Raw genomic sequence first — 11,935 nt, forward strand, 5'->3', positions numbered from 1 at the left:
ACACACCTATGGGCTGCTGCTGCCTTTTATCTTGTTTTGAACCCCTAGCTCTGCTTGCTTCTGAACTGCGGTGTTGGAGAAGACTCTTGGGAGTCCCTTGGACTGCAAGGAGATCCAACCAGTCCATTCTGAAGGAGATCAACCCTGGGATTTCTTTGGAGGGAATGATGCTGAAGCTGAAACTCCAGTACTTTGGCCACCTCATGCGAAGAGTGGACTCATTGGAAAAGACTCTGATGCTGGGAGGGATTGGGGCAGGAGGAGAAGGGGACGACAGAGGATGAGATGGCTGGATGGCATCACCGACTCAATGGATGTGAGTCTGAGTGAACTCCAGGAGTTGGTGATGGACAGGGAGGCCTGGCATGCTGCGATTCATGGGGTTGCAAAGAGTCGGACATGACTGAGCGACTGAACTGAACTGAACTGAAACTAGCAAAGACAAATAACATAAAGTGCTAGGCTACATGAACTTACAGAAAAAGTGGCAAGGGAGTGTCTGCGCAGTACAGTTTAATGCATCTAGAGGGAAATAATTAAAATAGGCTTAGTGCAATTGTGAACCCTTACAGGAAGCTGCTGGAGCGGTAAACTCTCTGATCAAAGAAGTCAACAAAAATATTAGGAATGACAAATAAAACTACAGAACAAAATGCAAAATATTATCCTATCCTTGGAGAAAACTGACACCTTTGCTAATTAGAATATTATACATGGTTTTGACCTCTGCTTTAATTTTTTTAAGTATAATTGAACTATAATTTATCCCCAAAGGTATCTAAATTGATCCAGGAAATAAGATGGACAGAAGGACATGAGAGAGAGAAGCTTGCCTTGGCAAGTATTAGACATTTTACATATTTAGTTCTCATAAAATGAGATTGGAAATATCAGCATTTTGCAGTGATGTATAAGTTAATATAAGTTTTTTTCTGAAAATAACAGAATAATCTAACAGAGGCTTAATTAAACATAAAGTTTTTGTATTTGTTACTCTGAAGAATTATTGGGGTAAGTGATTGCTGGCATTTTCTCAGGACATTTTCCCCATAGCTGCAAGAACTGCTGAAATTATATCCAAATTCAAAGAAGAAAGAAAGGAGGCAACAAATATCTGACATTCCTTTTATCAAGTAAGAAAGAGTTTTCCCAGAAGCCCCTCTAAACATTTTTCAGTTATGTAGTATTGATCAGACCTATTCATATGGCTATCCCTCATGTATAAAGGAGACTGGGAAAGCAAATCCAGAACTAATGTTTCCCAGGGTCTATGATGAGGTGGTCACGAAGAGTCTAGAAAAGTATGTTTGGTTAGTCAGTTTATAGAGTCTGCCCAGCTCACCCCTTGAATTGCTTAATACCCATGTACCCCTTTCTACCAGATGCAGGCATTTTACATTAAATGTATTCATCAGATCCCTAAGGAAGGCAACCGCAAAGTCTCAGCCAGCTACTGAAACTGATTTGAAGTCTTCTCTGTCATTCGCTCTTTCTTCTTTTTTTTTTTTGTTTTTTGGAGTTTTTTGGACACGCCTCATGTCATGCAGGGTTTTAGCTCCCTGACTAGGTATAGAATCCTTATCCCCTGCAGTGGAAGCACAGAGCCCTAACAATGGACTGCCAGGGAATTCCCACTATCATTCATTCTTAAAGGTTTGGCAGTCAATAGCTAAAGGACAAGAAAGTCACTTCTCCCTGTCCCAAAATATCCCATATAATAGTTAGCATGATAGAATAGTGGGAGTAGATTGCCCTTTCGTTCTCCAGGGGATCTTCCCAACCCACGAATGGAACCTGGGTCTCCCGCACTGCAGGCAGACTCTACTGTCTGAGCCACCAGGGAAGCCCTCAATTAAAAAGCTCTCAGAAAAGGAAAGAATGGGGAATGTCCAAGGTACATCTCTCCTGGTGCAAATGTTTCCCCAGGGGACACTTGAAACAATTTTATCCTATGTAAGTTATGTATCAATAAACCTATAAATAAAATATAAATATATAAATACATATATTGTTGTTGTTTAGTCTCGAAGTTCGGAGAAGGCAATGGCACCCCACTCCAGTACTCTTGCCTGGAAAATCCCATGGACGGAGGAGCCTGGTAGGCTGCAGTCCATGGGGTTGCGAAGAGTTGGACACAACTGAGCGACTTCACTTTCAATTTTCACTTTCATGCATTGGAGAAGGAAATGGCAACCCACTCCAGTGTTCTTGCCTGGAGAATCCGAGGGACGGAGGAGCCTGGTGGGCTGCCGTCTATGGGATCGCACAGAGTTGGACACGACTGAAGCGATTTAGCAGCAGCAGCAGCAGCAGTCTCGAAGTTTTGTCTGACTTTTTCGACCCCATGGACTGTAACCTGCCAGGCTTCTCTGTCATGGGATTTCCCAGACAAAAGTACTGGAGTGGGTCGTCATTTCCTTCTCCAGGGGATCTTCCTGACCCAGGGAGCAAACCTGTGGCTCCTGCATTGACAGGCGGACTTTTTATCACTGAGCCACAAAGGAAGTTATATATATATCCTTTAAAAAATTTTCTCTAGGACAGTCGTTGTTTAATTTTAATATACATTAAAATCACCTAGAGAACTTGTTAAAACGAAGTGTTGGCCCCATCCTCAGAGCTTGTGATTTAGAAAGTCTGAGAAGGGACTGAGAATTTTTATTTATAATGCCTGTTCTCCTGGCTTGGAGATTACTCACCCTCTCCCCTTGTCAGCACAAGTTCCTGCACCAGGCACACAGTGAGTCCAAGCAAAACAACATGGAGTTTGGAACAGAGAAGGTTTGTTGCAGGGCCATGCAAGGAGACAGATGGCTCATGTCCCCCCAAAATTCAAAGTCCCCAAAGGGTTTCAGCAAAGCATTTTTAAAGGCCAGGTGGCTGTAGGGTGTTGTCTGAAGCTTGTGTGATCAACTTGTGCACAGTTCACTGATTGATGGTAAGAACAGGGTGGTGTCAGTCCTTAGGTGCCGGTAGGTCTGGGAGCTATGTGCTCATGATTATCAGGTACTTACCATCCTCCACTTGGTGAGGAGTTTCCACATCTGTAAAAAACAACACAGGAAGGTGTTTGTGTGATGTGTGTGGGCTAAGTTACTTCAGTAGTGTCCAATGCTGCGATCCCATGGACTGTAGCCCGCCAGACTTCTCTGTCCATGGAATTCTTCAGGCAAGAACACTGGATTTGACTGCCATGTCCTCCTGCAAGGGATCTTCCCAACCCAGGGATCGAACTCACATCTCTTATATGTCCTGAATTGCCAGGTGGGTTCTTTACCACTAGGGCCATCTGGAAAGCCCCAGAACATGCATTAGATAGTGTTATCTAGGTGTCAATACTTCAGAGAGGAGCTGAAGCAGACGATATGTGGGAAGAGCCTGTCCTGGGAAAGCCCCGTAGAGTCCTGTTTAGTTACACCCTGTAAATTGGAATGTAGGCGTCCCTGGTGGCTCAGAGCGTAAAGCGTCTGCCTGCAATGCAGGAGACCTGGGGTCGATCCCTGGGTCAGGAAGATCCCCTGGGGAAGGAAATGGCACCCCACTCCAGTACTCTTGCCTAGAAAATCCCATGGATGGAGGAGCCTGGTAGGCTACAGTCCATGGGGTTGCAAAGAGTCGGACACGACTGAGAGACTTCACTTTCACTTTCACCCACCATTCCTGCTCAAGGCTACAGCCTTGAGAGAGTTGTTGAGACCATCTGAATAGTATACGTGACTAAACCTACTTAAGGTCTGCATATAAAATATAAGATTCTATAAGGCTAATGTGGAGATCTGCCTGTCCTGTGGTCACCGAAGACAAGCCCTTATAAGTAACTTCCCTTGTTTATTAACCTGCCACCTACCAGTCTGGAGTGGTCTGCCTCTTTCTTTAGTCTCTCCTTGCCCTCTGTGTACAAGGATCAGTTTGTGAATAAACACTTTACCTATGTCCCTCCTGATATATTTTAAAGTGTTTTAGAGCAAAATGCCAGGTGTCATATCTTTTCATACTCATAAATGCTTTGGCATCTATCTTTAACAAATAAGTTTTAAAAGATCTATAATATCACTATGATACCTAATAAATTAAGCAAGAATTCCCTAATGTCATCTAATATCCAACTTTCATTCAAATTTCTTTGATTTTGTTCTAATTAGAATCCAGGTAAAGTCGATAGTTTGCATTCAGTTTATATATGCTTAACAGGGCTTCCCTGGAGAAGGCAATGGCACCCCACTCCAGTACTCTTGCCTGGAAAATCCCATGGACAGATGAGCCTGGAAAACTGCAGTCCATGGGGTTGCTGAGGGTTGGACACAACTGAGCGACTTCACTTTCATTTTTCACTTTCATGCATTGGAGAAGGAAATTGCAACCCACTTCAGTGTTCTTGCCTGGAGAATCCCAGGGACGGGGGAGCCTGGTGGGCTGCCGTCTATGGGGTCGCACAGAGTTGGACACAACTGAAGTGACTTAGCAGCAGCAGAACAGGGCTTCCCAGGTGGTGCTAGTGGTGAAGAACCCACTTGCCAATGCAGGAGACCTAAGAGACACAATCCCTGGGTTGGGAAGATTCCCTGGAGGAAGTCATGGCAACCCGCTCCAGTATTCTTGCCTGGAGAATCCCATGGACAGAGGAGCTTGGTGGGCTACAGTCCACAGGGTCACAAAGAGTCGAACGTGACTGAAGCAAGGCAGCATGCAATATATAACAAGTCTTTTGTAATTTTAAACAGTTCCCTTTCTCCCATGCTGATTTTTTGAGCCATTTATTTGTTGGAAAAAAACAGAGTCAATTTTCTTGTAGAATATCTTTCTGGATTGTTTTGTTTAGCAAAAAATGTCATTTAATATAATCTTCTAGCCCCTATCTTCCATAAATTCATACATGAATCTGAAGACTTCAGGTCAGGTCAGTTCAGTTCTGTCCCTCAGTCACGTGCCACTCTTTGCAACCCCATGGACTACAGCACGCCAGGCCTCCCTGTCCATCACCAACCCCTGGAGTTTTTTCAAACTCATGTCCATTGAGTCGGTGATGTCTGAAGACTTCACTGGCTATTACACTCAGAAGAAGTTCTTTTCAAAAGAATTTTTCACTGTTGATGCTATGTTCTGAATTCTTGACTTCTGGTGACAGCCTTGCCTGAAAATTCCTATAAGGCCCACATAACATGGTGCTGTATACCTAAGAACCCATTTTCTAGGACTTCCCTGGTGGTCCAGTGGCTAAGGCTTTGTGCTCCCAAGGCAGAGAGCTGGGGTTTGATCCCCGCTCAGGGAACTAGATCACACATGCTGCAACTAAGAGTTCACAGGCTGAAACTAAGACCTGGCACAGCCAAATAAATTAATAAATATTAAAAACAAAAACAATTTCCCTTCTTTCCCCATCTCTCAACTCAGCTCAGTACCAAGGCCATTTTCTCTGTAGTCCTCTGTGGATGAAGGAGAGATTTTGGAAATACTCCATTCAGCCTTACTCAGAGCCCTTTGGGATCCCAGCTTAACGTGAGAAGGTCTCCTATTAGCCATTACCCTAGACTTTGACCTCAGTTCTCCTCCCTGAGCTAAGCCATCAAAACCAAAGCACAAGTTTGCCTGGAAGAGCTAATGTTCTCAGAGCTATTTTAGTGTAGGATATTTCTTGTTGTTCATGCACGAGCAAAACCCAGAAGGGCAAGTTAGTGCCCTTGGGAGCAAACTTTGACCAGTGGAGAATATGAGCCAATAAATATGTCCCTCTTTCCCCTCTACAGTATTTATGAGATGTGTTTCATATGGCATCTCCAAAGCTCCCATGGGATTGAATGATTTCCTCATCCGTAACCTGTCCTCACTCTTTCTCTTTTCACTTCCTTAATCTCTAGGTTCTCACTCCCACATGAAAGACTCACTTTCAGGAGGAACCAGCCTAAGACAGGGCTTCCCTGGTGGCTCAGCTGATAAAGAATCTGCCTGCATTGTGGGAGACCTGGGTTCCATCCCTGGTTTGGGAAGATCCCCTGGAGAAGGCAACGGCTACTCTCTCCAGTATTCTGGCCTGGAGAATTACAAGGGGGTTGCAAAGAGTCAGACATGACAGCCTAAGACAGTGTCCTAAACGTACTTTAATCTATGCATTTATCCTTTTTCTCCCCCTTTAAATGTATTTATTGAAGACACTGGGCCACTTTGTCCTGTATTTTTTCCACATTGTGACTTTCATTGATTACCTTCTTGTGGTTAGACTTAGTTTGTTCCTTTGTACTCTGTATTTCCCATGATCTAGAGCCTTGATCAGATTGAGGTTCAAAATTTTAGCAAAAATATCTCATAGGTGGTGGTGGATATTCCCATGTGGAATGTACATATCAGGTTTGGGTGTCTCTGTGATGTTAACATTGATCTCTGAGTTTAGTTTTTGCCAACCTGACCCATAATGTTCCCCTTCCACTTTTCACCTAATCACTTCCTTCTCTTTTTGCTTTATACATTTTGAATGCTTAAGTTGTTTTAGGCAAGTAGCAGCAATACAAGTTTAGAATTGTTATGAAAGTGAAAGTGTTAGTCGCTCAGTCATGCCTGACTCTTTGCGACCCTATGGACTGCAGCCCACCAGGTTCCTCTGTCCCTGGGATTTTCCACTCAAGGATACTGGGGTGGTCTGCCACTCCCTTTTCCAGGGGATCTTCTTGATCCAGGGATCAAACGTGGGTCTCCTGCACTGCAGGCAAACTCTTTACCAACTAAGCCACCAGGGAAGCCCTGGTATTGTTTTAATTGCTAAGTTTGGTGCATTAAGGTACATGTCCAAATGAAGTAAATCCATTTTAGAGGGTTCTTGGGTTTTTTTTTTTTTTTTTGGTTTAAAGTCTATTTTATTTGCTATTAACAAAAGCTATACTGAAGGGTTAATAGGGTAGCAGAGATGTGCCTGCAAACGGGTCTCTCTGCTCAGGCTGAGCGTCCTTGCATACTAGGCGTTCTGCCAAAGAGTCTGGACACAGCCTTGAGTTTAATGGTCCCTTGCAAACAAGGGAGCATTCCCTTCTTGAGATAAGAAGGAGATGAGGGCTTTGTGCAGACTCTGCAGTAGACAGAGATTTCACTCCCCTTTGCTGTACGATAACATGTATGCACCTGCACTGTACTGAAAAGGCTTATTCTTACAATCTGGAATTCTGCCTAAGGAGGGCTTTATAATAATTAACGGCAATTAGTTTGCCCAGTTCTTGTCCCTCTGGCCAGAGTGTATGTCTCTTGTGTGCGTCTTGTATGTCTTTTATGTTCTGTGTCATTTCACTCGTAGTAACCAACACTATACCAATTTTATTTTTATTATATATCTTTTTCCATCTTTTTATTTTCAATAAGAAGTAAGCAACATACATGAAAAACCTGGGATTTTCCAAACATATCTCCTAAAACTATAGCCTTGTTACGGTTGTGTTTTCTTAGTCCCCAAACACAGCAGATGATAATTTGACCAATTTTTCCACTGTTATCACCAACCTAGAAAAGTTGTAGGTCTTCACTGCCCACTATCCTAACACTGCTAAATAGCCAATTCTGTACTTTAAAGTCTCTTGTTTTTTGTACTCCATTGTGGTACTGAATTCTCTAGAGTTTGAAATGCATTTTACTAAAAATAATAGAAATCTCAACTGAGGCAGTTGAAACAAATTTAGCTGGTTCAGCAGCTAAATTGCTGACATCTCTGCAGTGCCTTTGGCCTTTCCTTCACCACCACACAGCTGCTAATGCAGCATCAGCCCTCCTTCCTGCCATCTCTACTTATCCAACTCCCATCCTCAGGAATCAGCTCAAATTTCCCCTACTTTGGAAAGGAGGTACCCTGGAGGAGGAAATGGCAAACCCCTTCAGTATTCTTGCCAGGATAGTCCCATGAGCAGAGGAGCCTGGAGGGCTACAGTCCATGAGGTTGCAAAGAGACTGAGCAGAGCGCAGCACACTTGCCTGTCTAGAGCACATTATGCACATTATGATATTAATGCAACCTCTTTGGGTGTGATGGAAGCAGCATCCAGAATAGGTGGAGTAAGGAAGGGTGGGAGATGATGGAGTGAAAAGTAGACCGTTCTTTTCTAATTTTTAGAAGTAATTAATTTATTTTAATTGTAGGCTAATTATTTTAAAATATTGTGGTGGTTTTTGCCATACATTGAAATGAATCAGCCACGGGTGTACATGTGTCTTTTTAATGAAAACAAGTTTGGTCATGAAGGTGAAAGCAGAAAGACAGTCTGTTGTTCTGTCTTGAACAGTTTATACAGTTATATATATGTAGTTACATATGTATATATTCTCTTTCAGATTCTTTTCTATTATAGGTTATTATAAGATATTCAATATAGTTCCCTATATTATACAGTATCTTGTTTATTTTATACAAAGTAGTATGTATATGTTAATCCCAAAGTCCTAATTTATTCACCCCTCCACAATCCCCTTTGGTAACCATAAGTTTGTTTCTATGTCTGTTAGTGTATTTCTGTTTTGTAAATAAGATCATTTATATCATTTTTAATGATATGTAAATAATATCATATTTGTCTTTGTCTGGCTTAGTTCACTTAGTATGATATTAATAATGTCTAGATCCATCCATGTTGCTGCAAATGGCATTATTTCATTCTTTTTATGGCTAATATTCCACCGTGTGTGTGAGTGTGTGTATACCACATCTTCTTTTCTTTTCAAAAATTTTTTATTAGCATATAGTTGATTTACAATGTTGTGTTAGTTTTCACTGTACAGCAAAGTGAATCAGTTTTACATATACATATATTCACTCTTTAGATTCTTGTCAGTAGAGAGTATTGAGGAGAGTTCCTCATCCTATACAATATATCTTTATTAGTTATCTGTTTTATGTATAGTAATGTGTATATGTCAGTCCCAACCTCTCAATTTATCCCTTCCTCTTTTCCCTGTGGTAAATGTAAGTTGGCTTTCTACATCTGTTTCTACAAAACAGACTCTATTTCTGTTTTGTAAATTAGTTCATTTATGTCGTTTTTTAGATTCCACAAGACTTACTTCACTTAGTGTGAAAATCTCTAGGTCCATCCATGTTGCTGCAAGTGGTATTCCATTCTTTTTTATGGCTGAGTGATATTTGCTTGTATACATGTACCACATCTTTATCCATTCTTCTTCTCATGGACATTTAGGTTGCTTCTATGTCTTGGCTACTGTAAATAGTGGTGCAGTGAATGCTGGGGTGCATGTATCTCTTCCAATTAGAATTTTCTTCAAATATATGACCAGGAGTGGGATTGCTGGATCATATGGTAGCTCAATGTTTAGTTTTTTAAGGAACCTCTGTACTGTTTTCCATAGCAGTTATATCAATTTATATTTTCACCAACAGTGTAGGAGGGTTCCCTAATGTTCCTAAATTTTCCTCCAAAATTTTTTCTTTGTAGACTTTTTTTTTTAACTTTCCAAACAATTTATAAGAACATTTAACAGATGTTCACAGTACACAGGAGAATAAGGATTAGCAAAGAAAGCAGCATCTGATCTCTTTGGCTAGGGGCAAGAAATACATATCCATAGGAAATGGAAATATGTATCCAAATGGAAATATGTATAGCAAAATATTAACATCTTGGGAGTAGATTACAGGTGATTTTTGGCTTTTTTTCCCCTACCTTCTGATTTCTCCCAAGGTGTTTTTTAGTTTAATAATAAGCATATATTGCTTTTCAACTGGGGAAATATGGTATTGGTGTGGGGGGCAAAAAACACAGAAGACATAAAAAAATTCAGTTGTATTTTTTCAATCTTCTAATTTTTAAACTATTAAGAATCACGATACCTAAATCTATGTGTAGGGAGATCCTTTTTTTCTCCTAGTTACAAAAATATCAAATACAAGAGTAGAAATTATTGCTTTACTTGAGAAACTTACTTCCAAATTACTTTCATGTGTTTTAAAAAGTCATAAAGAGCATCCAAGAAAAAATCATATACATTTTCCTAGGAATAAGTACAAAAAAATTGGGTTGATGACTGCCTCAAATGATATTTCCTAAAGGAAAAAATGTAATATTTAACTTTGTTTTTTGAGGCAGGGTAAGTGAACTATACATGTCATAATAAAATTTTCTTACTTTACAAGGAGGAAGGACTGTGAGCCCATTTTTGATGCATGTTAAATACGAAATCCACTGTTCTGATCAAGATGCTGCTGCTGCTGCTGCTGCTGCAGCTAAGTCGCTTCAGTCATGTCTGACTCTGTGCAACCCCATAGATGGCAGCCCACCAGGCTCCCCAGTCCCTGGGATTCTCCAGGCAAGAACACTGGAGTAGGCTGCCATTTCCTTCTCCAAAGCATGAAAGTGAAAAGTGAAAGTGAAGTCGCTCAGTTGTGTCTGACTCTTCGAGATCCCATGGACTGCAGCCTACCAGGCTCCTCCGTCCATGGTAGTTTCCAGGCAAGAGTATTGGAGTGGGTTGCCATTTTTGCCTTCTCCGTCTGATCAAGATGAGGGGAAAAAAAAAAAATCATTCTTCAGCACTTCAGTTCTCATGCAATGAAATCCAAAGGTCTGTTGAATCCACCTTTTCAATTCATGTACTGCCTATACTTTCTCTTCTGCGACACATTTATGGAATAGGCATTTACAGAGCCATTCACCTTTTTCCCTTTTGCGGAGTCAAAGGAGGCAAATCCCATTAACTTCATTTCTATTTCTTCCTCTGTGTTGCCCTCTAAGTCTTCTTCAGTTATCTGATGTTCTTTACTCTTTGTTTCTTTTCTTTCTTCTCATTTCTTCTTTCTTTCAGTTAAGAAGGGGCAGGAGATGTGGATCCATGTCTTCTTGGGGACCTGGACGGCCTTCTGTGCGGGGAACGAGAACGGCTTCTTCTATCTCGCTTCCCAGACTGGGACCTTTCTAGGCGCCTGGCTTCTCTTTCTCAGATGTGGACCCGGGCCGCCTACGCTCCATCGGTGGGGAGCCGCTGCAGCTGCGACCCATTTGGAATCCTCCTCCAATACGAGTCCTCTTTGTAGTCTTCTTGCTGATAGTCACTCTGACTGAAGGGTGGTTATACCTCATTGTAGTTTTGATTTGCATTTCGTTAATAATAGTGATGTTGAGCATTTCTACATATGCTTGTAGACCATCTGTATGTCTTCTTTGAAGAAAGGTCTATTTAGATCTCCTGCCCATTTCTGGATTGCATTGTTTTTTTTAAATACTGACTTGTATAAGCTGTTTGTATATTTTGGAGATTAAACCCTTGTCAGTTGCATTATTTCTCCCTATTCTGTAGGTTGTCTTTTCATTTTGTTTATGGTTTCCTTTGCTGTGAAAAAGCTTTTAAGTTTAATTAGGTCCCATTTGTTTATTTTTGTTTTTATTTTCATTACTTTAGGAGGTAGATCCAAAAATATATTGCTGTGATTTATGTTAGTGTTCTTTCTGTTTTCCTCTAGGAGTTTTACAGTATTCAGTCTTACATTTAGGTCCAAAATCCATTTTGAATTTATTTTTGTATATGGTGTTAAAGAATATTCTAATTTTATTCTTTTACATCTAGCTGTCCAGTTTTCCCAGCACCAGTTATTTGAAACTGTCTTTTTCCCATTGTATATTGCTGCCTCCTTTGTCATAGATTAGGTGACCATAGGTGCATGAGTTTATCTCTTGGCTTTCTATCCTGTTCCACTGATTTATATTTTGTTTTTGTGCCAGTACCATTCTGTCTTAATTACTGTAATTTGTAGTATAGCCTGAAATCAGAAAGCATGACTCCTCCAGCTCTGTTCTTTTTTCTTAAGATTATTTTGGCTATGTGGGGGCTTTTTGTGTTCCCAGATAATTTTTAAAAATTATTTATTCTAGTTCTGTGAAAAATCCCACTGGTAATTTGATAGGGATTATATTGAATCTGTAGATCACCTTGGGTAGTATAGTCATTTTAGCAGTACTGA

Source organism: Budorcas taxicolor, chromosome 4, assembly GCF_023091745.1.
Source record: "Budorcas taxicolor isolate Tak-1 chromosome 4, Takin1.1, whole genome shotgun sequence".
Classification (NCBI taxonomy): domain Eukaryota; kingdom Metazoa; phylum Chordata; class Mammalia; order Artiodactyla; family Bovidae; genus Budorcas; species Budorcas taxicolor.